Here is a 10,055-nt window from a genome sequence, read left to right as displayed (position 1 = left end):
GAATATGCAACAATGTCCTCAAAGTCAGTAGAGTAGAAATTAATAGTTCGGAGCTTTATCATACGAGCAAATGTTCTGGTACAGTTAATTTGACTTTTTATTCCTCCAAACTATCAAGTTTAAGGTTTTTGTCTGTGACGTGTGGGTAACTGTGAAGAGAGCTTTTTAAGCAGAACTTTGGTTTTGTTTTCATGGGTTTTTGTGGAAACGAAAAAAGGAGACGGCGAAACTAGGAGCCAGTGTATACCCACCTCTCGAATAGCGATAAAGGGGCTGCCGAATTTAACATCCCACATGACGGATGGATCACCGTCAACAGCGTTCACATGCACTCATTGTATGAAACATGGCGTAGAGGTTTGGAATTTAACACAGGGCATTGGCTCGAGGTGTGGCGACGAGAAAAACTAAGCCGTAACCACTTCTCCCTCTGTCGGACCAGTACTGACGATGAAAGTTTCTTCCCCACTGGGATTCGCACCGGTTACATCTGAGTCCGTCCGTACAGGCGGGCGTTATTTTAATCATATACATCCACATTTACGTATACACCTGTACTCCGCAAGCCACCTTACGATGTGCGGTGGCGGGTATTTTTGGTACAAAGAGAGGCTAAATTCTTCCAAGAAAGGAATGAATGTTAAACCGAGCATACTCGAACAGATTATTGGAGAACTCTTTCAGGAACCACTACGAAATTCACATGAAGTGCTTTAGGAAAAACAGCGGGAACTTCAGTTGAATGGCCAGAGAAGATTTCCATTGTGCTCCTCCAAGGTACAGTTCTAATAACCGAGAATGAAATTTTCGTTCTGGGAAAAATCCCTGGGCTTTGAGTAAGCAATTTTACGATATCTTTGCTGGAGTTCTATTCCAACAAGGTACACTGAAAAGTTTCTGTGAAATTTGCAACGTAGGGGAGACTTACTGATACAAAAGAACCTTTGAGGCCGGGTCGTAAGTCGTGTCTGGTTCTTCAGCCGGTAAGAGCACTGCTCGCGAAAATCGAGGTTCCGGCACACCATTTTAAACAGTCAGAAGGTTTCGCCCCTAGCTCTGTTCGATCACTGCGGATGCTAGCTCAATCTAAGTTTTATTCTGTCCGCCAAAAGGGTGAGCATAAAGGCTTCACTTGATGGCAAATTTTATTTCTGAGGAAGCGTCTGATTTCTTTTCTCTCTCGCTCGTCACAGGTAGCGTAATATTTATGAGTGCTGATTTGACAATGGAGTCTATACAGGAGAAAGCGCAATGTGTTCTGTGGTTTCTTGGCACACGGTTTTCTATTACAGTTTAGCAAGAGTTCCGAAGTGTTTCCATTAAACCAGAGAAACATACGTACCTCATAGCGCTGTGGTGAAGATTTTACGCAAGGGGTGCATTCAAAGCGAAGCTCCTGCAAGGTTTACAGATAGATGACAGGTCCACAAGTGCTGCCTTAATAATGTTTGTTTTTCGGACGAAGCGACTTTTCACATATTCGAGAGAGTAAATAGGTATAATGTCTGGATCTGGGGGTCGGAGAATCCACAAACCATGGTGCAGCAAATAAGCGGCAGCCCAAAAGTGAATGTGTCGTATGGCTTAATGCACAACACAATTACTGCAGAGTGTTTTTTCATCGGGCCGACCATTACGGCAACAGATTAAATGGTAATTATGGAAGTTACTTTGTAACTCAGTTGCACGGATTTCAAGCATGGGTAGTGTTTCAACAAGATGATACACCGCCGCAATGGAGCTTATTAGTTCGCCAGGTTTTCCGGACGAAAGTTTACCGGAGACATGGATCGATAGATTCAGTCCAACATGGTACAACATCATGGTCACCATGTTCACCAGGCATAGCTCTTTGAGAGTTTTTTGTGGAGATACGTTAAGGATAAAGTGTTGAGTTCACCAGTTTAAACTCTTAGTGAACGAGTGCAAGTTGCTGCAGACGAGGTGACAGAAGAGTCATGGAGAGAAATTTAGTAAGACCTATACATTGTACGGGCAACAAACCCACATGTGGAAGTGTATCCATTAAAAAAAATATGTGAGCTAAAAGAAATGGTTCAAATGGCTCTGAGCACTATTCGATTTAACTTCTGAGGTCATCAGTCGCCTAGAACTTAGACCTAATTAAACCTAACTAATCTAAGGACATCACACACGTCCATGCCCGAGGCAGGATTCGAACCTGCGACCGGAGCGGTCGCACGGTTCCAGACTGTAGCGCCTAGAACCGCACTGACACTCCGGCCGGCATGTGAGCTAAGATTCCATTTGTTGCAAGGCATATAGCTATATCTAGCATAGTTCCTTATAAATATTTTTTAATGTGGCAAAGATTTTATTACGCTGATTTTAAATCGAACTAGGTAAATATAATTTTTACTTTGAATGAGAAATTGAAACTGTAGAAAAACCAAAAAACCTACTGCAGTATATCCTCAGATTTTGTACGTTTTCCTGTATGAGCGTAAACATCCGAAAACCAGTCGTAACTGCATTCAAATAGGTTATGTGCATAAAAATACAACTTAATTGACAACTGGAGGATTTTTATTTCGAGAACCATTGTACTCTGCTACTTTCACTTTAGAATTATTCTTCACAGACAAACTCAGTTTGAATTGTCTTATGTATCGCCCTCAAACTTCATATCTTGGGTATCAGAGAAGTACATTCTAAGAAAAAGACAGGACAAAAAAGAACGCACCACAAATCCGAATGGGATGTATGTGAACAGAAAAACAAATAATTATAATTGGAGAAAAAGTGGAAGTCTTGTTCAAGAGTAATATCTTCACAAATTGAGAGAGTCAATAATGCATTGGTCCACGTCTGGCTATTATGCAAGTAGTTATTCGGCTTGACATTGGCAGAGTCGTGAGTGATGTCGTGCCAAATTTTGTCCAAATGGCACGTTAGATCGTCAAAATCCCGATCTGATTGACCTGGAATCTTACTGAATGCAGTAGAGTTGTCTTCAGCGACGAGTCCAGCTTGGAAATGAGCCCCGATGTCCAGCGAAGACGTGTCTGGCGGCGCCCCAGACAGCGGCTGGGTAACAACCTGGCTGTCGCCCGACAGCCAGGAGTGATGGTCTGGCCGGGGTGCCATTACTTTTCATAGCTTGTCATCCGCGGCACTGTTACGACACAGCGGTACGTAGACGATATTCTCCGCCTCGTTTCCTTGCCCTTCATAGCAAGCCATCCTGGGCTTACATTTCAGCAAGATAACGCCCGCCCGCACATGGCTTGTTTTCGTGCTTACCAAACCCTTCCTTAGCTAGGAACGTCGCCGAATCTCTCCTCAAATGAGAGCGTTTGCAGTATTATGGGCAGGACCCTCGGGATTTTGAGGGTCTAACGCGCCAGTTGGTCAGAATTTGGCACGGTATCTCTCAGGACGACATACGACAACTTCGTCAATCAGTACCTAGCCGAGAAACTGCTTGCATAAGGGCCGAAGGTGAACCAAAGCGTTATTGATTTGCGCAACTTGTGAAGTTCTTTTTCTTGAATATATCATACAGTTTTTCTGAAATTGTATTTATTTGTTTGGCTGCACATGTACATCACATTTATCGATTTCCATCCCATTCGGATATTTCATTCATGGTGCGTGTTTATTTATTTATTGTCTTAGAATGTACACTACTGTCCATTAAAATTGCTACACCACGAAGATGACGTGCTACAGACGCGAAATTTAACCGACAGGAAGAAGTTTCTGTGATATGCAAATGATTAGATTTCAGAGCATTCACACAAGGTTGGCGCCGGTGGCGACACCTACAAAGTGCTGACATGAGGAAAGTTTCCAACCGATTTCTCATACATAAACAGCAGTTGACCGGCGTTGCCTGATGAAACGTTGTTGTGATGTCTCGTGTAAGGAGAAGAAATGCGTACCATCACGTTTCCGACTTTGATAAAGGTCGGATTGTAGCCTATCGCGATTGCCGTTTCTCGTATCGCGACGTTGCTGCTGGCGTTTGTCAAGATCTAATGACTGTTAGCAGAATATGGAATCGGTGGGTTCAGGAGGGTAATACGGAACGCCGTGCTGGATCCCAAAGGCCTCGTATCACTAGCAGTCGAGATGACAGTATCTTATCCGTATGGCTGTAACGGATCGTGCAGCCACGTGTCGATCCCCGAGTCAACAGATGGCGACGTTTGCAAGACAACAACCATCTGCACGAACAGTTCGACGACGTTTGCAGCATTGAGGACTATCAGCTCGGAAACCATGGCTGCGGTTACCCTTGACGGTGCACTGCAGACAGGAGCGCCTGTGATGGTATACTCAACGACGAACCTGGGTGCACGAATGGCAAAACGTCGTTTTTTCGGGTGAATCCAGGTTTTGTTTACAGCATCATGATTGTCGCATCCGTGTTTGGCGACATCGCGGTGAACACACATTGGAAGCGTGTATTCGTCATCGCCATACTGGTGCATCACCCGGCGTGATGGTATGGGGTGTCATTGGTTAGACGTCTCGGTCACCTCTTGTTCGCATTGACGACACTTTGAACAGTGGACGTTACATTTCTGATGTGTTACGACCATTGGCTCTACCCTTCATCCGATCCCTGCGAAACCCTACATTTCAGCAGGATAATGCACGACCACATGTTGCAGGTCCCGTATGGGCCTTTCTGAATACAGAAAATGTTCGACTGCTGCTCTGGCCAGCACATTCTCCAGATCTCTCACCAATTGAAAACGTCTGGTCAATGGTGGCCGAGCAACTGGCTCGTCACAATACGCCAGTCACTACTCTTGATGAACTGTGGTATCGTGTTGAAGCTGCATGGGCAGCTGTACCTGTACACGCCATCCAAGCTCTGTTTGACTCAATGCCCAGGCAAGGCCGTTATTACGGCCAGAAGTGGTAGTTCTGGTTACTGATTGCTGAGGATCTATGCACCCAAATTGCGTGAAAATGTAATCACATGTCAGTTCTAGTATAATATATGTGTCCAATGAATACCCGTTTATCACGTGCATTTGTTCTTGGTGTAGCAATTTCAATGGCCAGTAGTATATTATAACGTCACTGGTGTTAATTACAATGTACTGATACTTTTTCTATTGAGAAAAACGTTTTGAATCATAATTGCGCCATTAGTCAAAGAAAATGTGTCGATGACATTCCACGTCGCACACCAGTATTTTTTTTTATCAAACTCTTTTTTTGTCTTGGCTATAAACAAAATCTCGCTTTTTGCTTCGGTACATTTGTCGACAGCTTTAATCTGTACTTGACGCGTGTTTGTGAAAGGTGGTGAAATTTATGAGGGAGATTTTCCGCGCAAGAAGTTTGCCCGCCGGCACGCCGAGCGTGCGGCCCACGCACCAAGCACCGCAAGGCAGCGGCGCGCACGCCGTGGTCGGCAGCGAGCTGCCACGCTCAGTCCGCCATCTGCCCGCACGCCAACCAGCCTCATGCGGTTCTGTCAGAAACTTTGCTGCAGAACCAACAAAGCGAATAAAGTTAGTTAATGTGCGGTTTTAGCTGCTCGTAGTCGTTTGGAAAGTCCTTCGTTGCAAACGTACACTACCGTGATATTCGAAGACATGTAGCAACTCACAAGACAAATAGAGTTCAGCTTAATTGACAAATTTTCAATAATCAGATGTCGTTCTTCTTATGTAAGTAACACATTTGATAAGCGAACATATACTAATGTGTGGCACAGTTCATTACCGATGTAATACTCCTTTGCGGTAATTATTATCAAAGTGCAAGTTTCATTTCAAAAAAAAAAAATTACCAAGTTCTGTACATACACCACTACTACCATGTCCTTCAGCTTATATAGTTCGTTCACTTCGCCACGATATCGTGATACGGAGCACCTCGAAGGTATCTGGACTGAACAGTGAACAAAGCCCCCTCCCCTACCCAATTGTGTCCAGACAGGTCGATAAGACAAGAAATGTATTCTCAGCTGCGAATGTGATCATACCCCAGCTGCTCAGTGTGTTGGTGATGATGACAATTTGCGCCGGCCTGGGATTCGAACCCCGATTCCCTGCTTTTCGCGAGCGGTTTTCTTAACCTCCTCGGCCAGCCGATCACGGCTTCAGGACCGATCCAAACTTCCGTATATCACAACTTGTCTACGTCCTGTACTCGCACAGTTGCCGTCGTTTCCGCACATGGAGAGAGTTATGATTACTGTCGTGGCCTTGTCTTTGCATTAGACACTATATATTAGTGTCTGGAGGTCATTGCAAAGTACCTCGTAAAAACACAAGCATTGCAGTACAGTAGATTGATAAGAGCCATAGGAATACGGTTCTCAGGGCAATGGGGCGTTTTCAAATTCAGTGCGTGCTCATTAGAAAAATCTAACGAGAGGGCAATAACTATGTATTTACTTTTGGAGCGATTAAAATTGATCAACCATTGCTTCTCACGGAGTTGTAACCAAACTACACGGACAGTGGGATGATGGAAGGTGTTATTAATCGATCTCGTGAAACTGTTTCTATCTTTTATACGATGGTGGAAATTAGCATGACATGAAACAAGTCGTCCAGAGAATGGAACTGACGGACTCGTTTCAATTTGAAACTTCCAACATAAATCAGAACTGGATGACAATGCAGTATGAACTCACTTTCTTGTCTCGTGTGTGGTGGAAGGTATTTTGTGCACCACTGTCATTCTTCTCTTTTCAAATGGTAGTCGCGAATGGTTCGTGGCAAGAGCGACTGCTGGTAAGGCTCCGTCTCAGTTCGAATCTCTCCACTTTTTATTGGTTGCAACTGAATTTACGACATACTTGTTTTAATCTCATCAAAGTGTTTGAAATCGATTGAAAATTTTCATTCGCCCAAGAGTAGGTAGCAGAAAATAATTATTTAAATAAAATCTGATTTTTAATATATCACGTTTTTAAATCTTACCGAAAAGTATAAAATAAGTTTTCTAGCTTAACCTCATGCAGATAGTCTTGGAAATTTGTGATTTCAATACTTATGAAAACATATTTCTAAGATTTAAAATGAAAAACGTGAGATTCATGCAGCACATGCCTGACGCACAAATACATCACCTCCTTATGGTTATCTCTTGCATGCGTCCCACATTTTTCGTTTTAAATCTTATAGATATTTTCATACGTATTAAAAATTCATTATCACAAAATATCAGGATTATGTGTATGGGGCTAAGAATCTGTGTAGGGCTATCAGAAATTATGTTGTACTTTTAGCCTGATTTAAAAGCATCTTATCCGGTAAACTGATTTTTTAGTAAAATAAATATTATGCTTGAAGGCAAAAAAAGCGACGCACCACAAAAGAATTGTCCGAACAGGACGGAAATCGGTAAATGTGATGTATACGTATAGACAAACAAATGATTATCCTTTCTTCCAGGAGTGCTAGTTCTGCAAGGTTCGCAGGAGAAAAGCAGCACTCCGTCTCCAGGACACAAGTGGCCTATCGGAACTATTCGACCGCCGTGTCATCCTCAGCTGAGGATGCGGATAGGAGGGGCGTGTGGTCAGCACACCGCTCTCCCGGTCGTTATAATGGTTTTCTGTGACCGGAGCCGCTACTATTCGGTCGAGTAGCTCCGCAATTGGCATCACGAGGCTGAGTGCACCCCGAAAAATGGCAACAGCTCATGGCGGCCCGGATGGTCACCCATCCAAGTGCCGGCCACGCCCGACAGCGCTTAACTTTGGTGATCTGATGGGAAACGGTGTATCCACTGCAGCAAGGCCGTTGCCAAGAGTCGCAGGAGAGCTTCCGTGAAGTTTGGAAGTTAGTGGCAGAAGTAAAGCTGTGAGGACAGGGCGTGAGTCGTGCTTGGATAGCTCAGATGGTAGAGCACTTGCCCGCGAAAGGCAAAGGTCCCGAGTTCGAGTATCGGTCCGGCACACAGTTTTAATCTGCCTGGAAGTTTCATATCAGCGCACACTCCGCTGCAGAGTGAAAATCTCATCCTCGAAATGATTACAATTTCAGAAAAATTGAATGATTTATCAACAGAAAGACCTTCACAATTCGAGGAAGTCAGTAATGCGTTGGTTCACCTCTGGTCCTTATGCAATCATTTTTTCGGTAGGGTATTTATTAACAGAGTCGTTGGATGGCCTCCTGAAGAATATCGTACCGAATCGTTTTCAATTGGCGCGTTAGAACTTCAAAATCCCGAGCTGATTGGGGGACCCTGTTCATAATGCTGCAAACGTTCTCACTTGAGAAGAGGTTCGCGAACTTGCTGGCCGAGGTAGGGTTCGGCAAACGCGATGACAATCAGTAGAAGCTCTCACCGTGTGCAGAAGGGCGGTATCTTGTTGAAACGTAAGCCCAGGATGTCTTGCCATGAAGAACAAGGAAACGGGACGTAGAATATGGTCGATGTACCGTTGTGCTGTAAGGATACCGCGGGTGACAAGCAAACGGATCCTACTGTGGAAAGAAACGGTATCCTAGACCACCACTCCTGGCTGGCGGGGCGTATAGCGTACGACCGTCAGGTTGATATCCCACCGCTGTCTGGGGTGCCTCCAGAAGCGTCTTCGCTGGTCATCGGGGCTCAATTCGAAACGGAACTCATCACTGAAGATAGTACTACATCTACATCTACATTTATACTCCGCAAGCCACCCAACGGTGTGTGGCGGAGGGCACTTAACGTACCACTGTCATTAGCTCCCTTTCCTGTTCCAGTCGCGTATGGTTCGCGGGAAGAACGACTGTCTGAAAGCCTCCGTGCGCGCTCGAATTTTACATTCATGATCTCCTCAGGAGGTATAAGTAGGGTGAAGCAATATATTCGATACCTCATCCAGAAACGCACCCTCTCGAAACGATCTCCTCAGGAGGTATAAGTAGGGTGAAGCAATATATTCGATACCTCATCCAGAAACGCACCCTCTCGAAACCTGGACAGCAAAATGGTTCAAATGGCTCTGAGCACTATGGGACTTAACATCTGGGGTCATCAGTCCCCTAGAACTTAGAACTAATTAAACCTAACTAACCTAAGGACATCACACACATCCATGCCCGAGGCAGGATTCGAACCTGCGACCGTAGCGGTCGCGCGGTTCCAGACTGAAGCGCCTAGAATCGCATGGCCACTGCGGCCGGCCCTGGACAGCAAGCTACACCGCGATGCATAGCGCCTCTCTTGCAGAGTCTGCCACTCGAGTTTGCTAAACATCTCCGTAACGCTATCACGCTTACCAAATAACCCTGTGACGAAACGCGCCGCTCTTCTTTGGATCTTCTCTATCTCCTCTGTCAACCCGACCTGGTATGGATCCCACACTGATGAGCAATACTCATGTACAGGTCGAAGGATCATCCTGTAAGCCACCTCCTTTGTTGATGGACTACACTTTTAAGGACTCTCCCAATGAATCTCATCCTGGCACCTGCCTTACCAACCATTAATTTTATATGATCATTCCACTTCAAATCGTTCCGTACGCATACTCCCAGATATTTTACAGAAGTAACTGCTACCAGTGTTTGTTCCGCTATCATATAATCATACAATAAAGCATCCTTCTTTCTATGTATTCGCAATACATTACATTTGTCTATGTTAAGGGTCAGTTGCCACTCCCTGCACCAAGTGCCTATCCGCTGCAGATCTTCCTGCATTTCGCTGCAACTTTCTAATGGTGCAACTTCTCTGTATACTACAGCATCATCCGTGAAAAACCGCATGGAACTTCCGACACTATCTACTACTCCAGCCAGTGAGATTCCAGGACGAATAAGTGTCTGGAGAGGCTGCGGACAGTGATGGGACACTAACCTGTTTGTCATCTGTCGTACGGCCCAGTAACGAGGAGTGATGGTCTAGGGTACTATTTCTTTTCACAGTTGGATCCGTCTGCTTGTCATTCGCGGCATCCTTACAGCACAACGGTACATCGACCATATTCTACTTCTCATTTTCTTGTTCTTCATGGCAATACATCCCGGGCTTACGTTTCAACAAGATAAAGCCCTTCTGCATACGACTTTTTCTGCTGTTTATCTTCGTTCTTGGCAAACCCAACTTGAGCTAGCATGGTC

At 44.8% G+C, this 10,055-nt stretch overlaps 1 pseudogene; it reads right to left on the bottom strand.

The window, feature by feature from the left end:
- Positions 1-7,629: 7,629 nt before the first annotated feature.
- Positions 7,630-7,747, bottom strand: LOC124778441 (annotated as a pseudogene).
- Positions 7,748-10,055: the final 2,308 nt, after the last annotated feature.

Source organism: Schistocerca piceifrons, chromosome 2 (genome assembly GCF_021461385.2).
Source record: "Schistocerca piceifrons isolate TAMUIC-IGC-003096 chromosome 2, iqSchPice1.1, whole genome shotgun sequence".
Taxonomy (NCBI): Eukaryota; Metazoa; Arthropoda; class Insecta; order Orthoptera; family Acrididae; genus Schistocerca; species Schistocerca piceifrons.
This window is presented reverse-complemented; position numbering and strand designations above follow the sequence as displayed.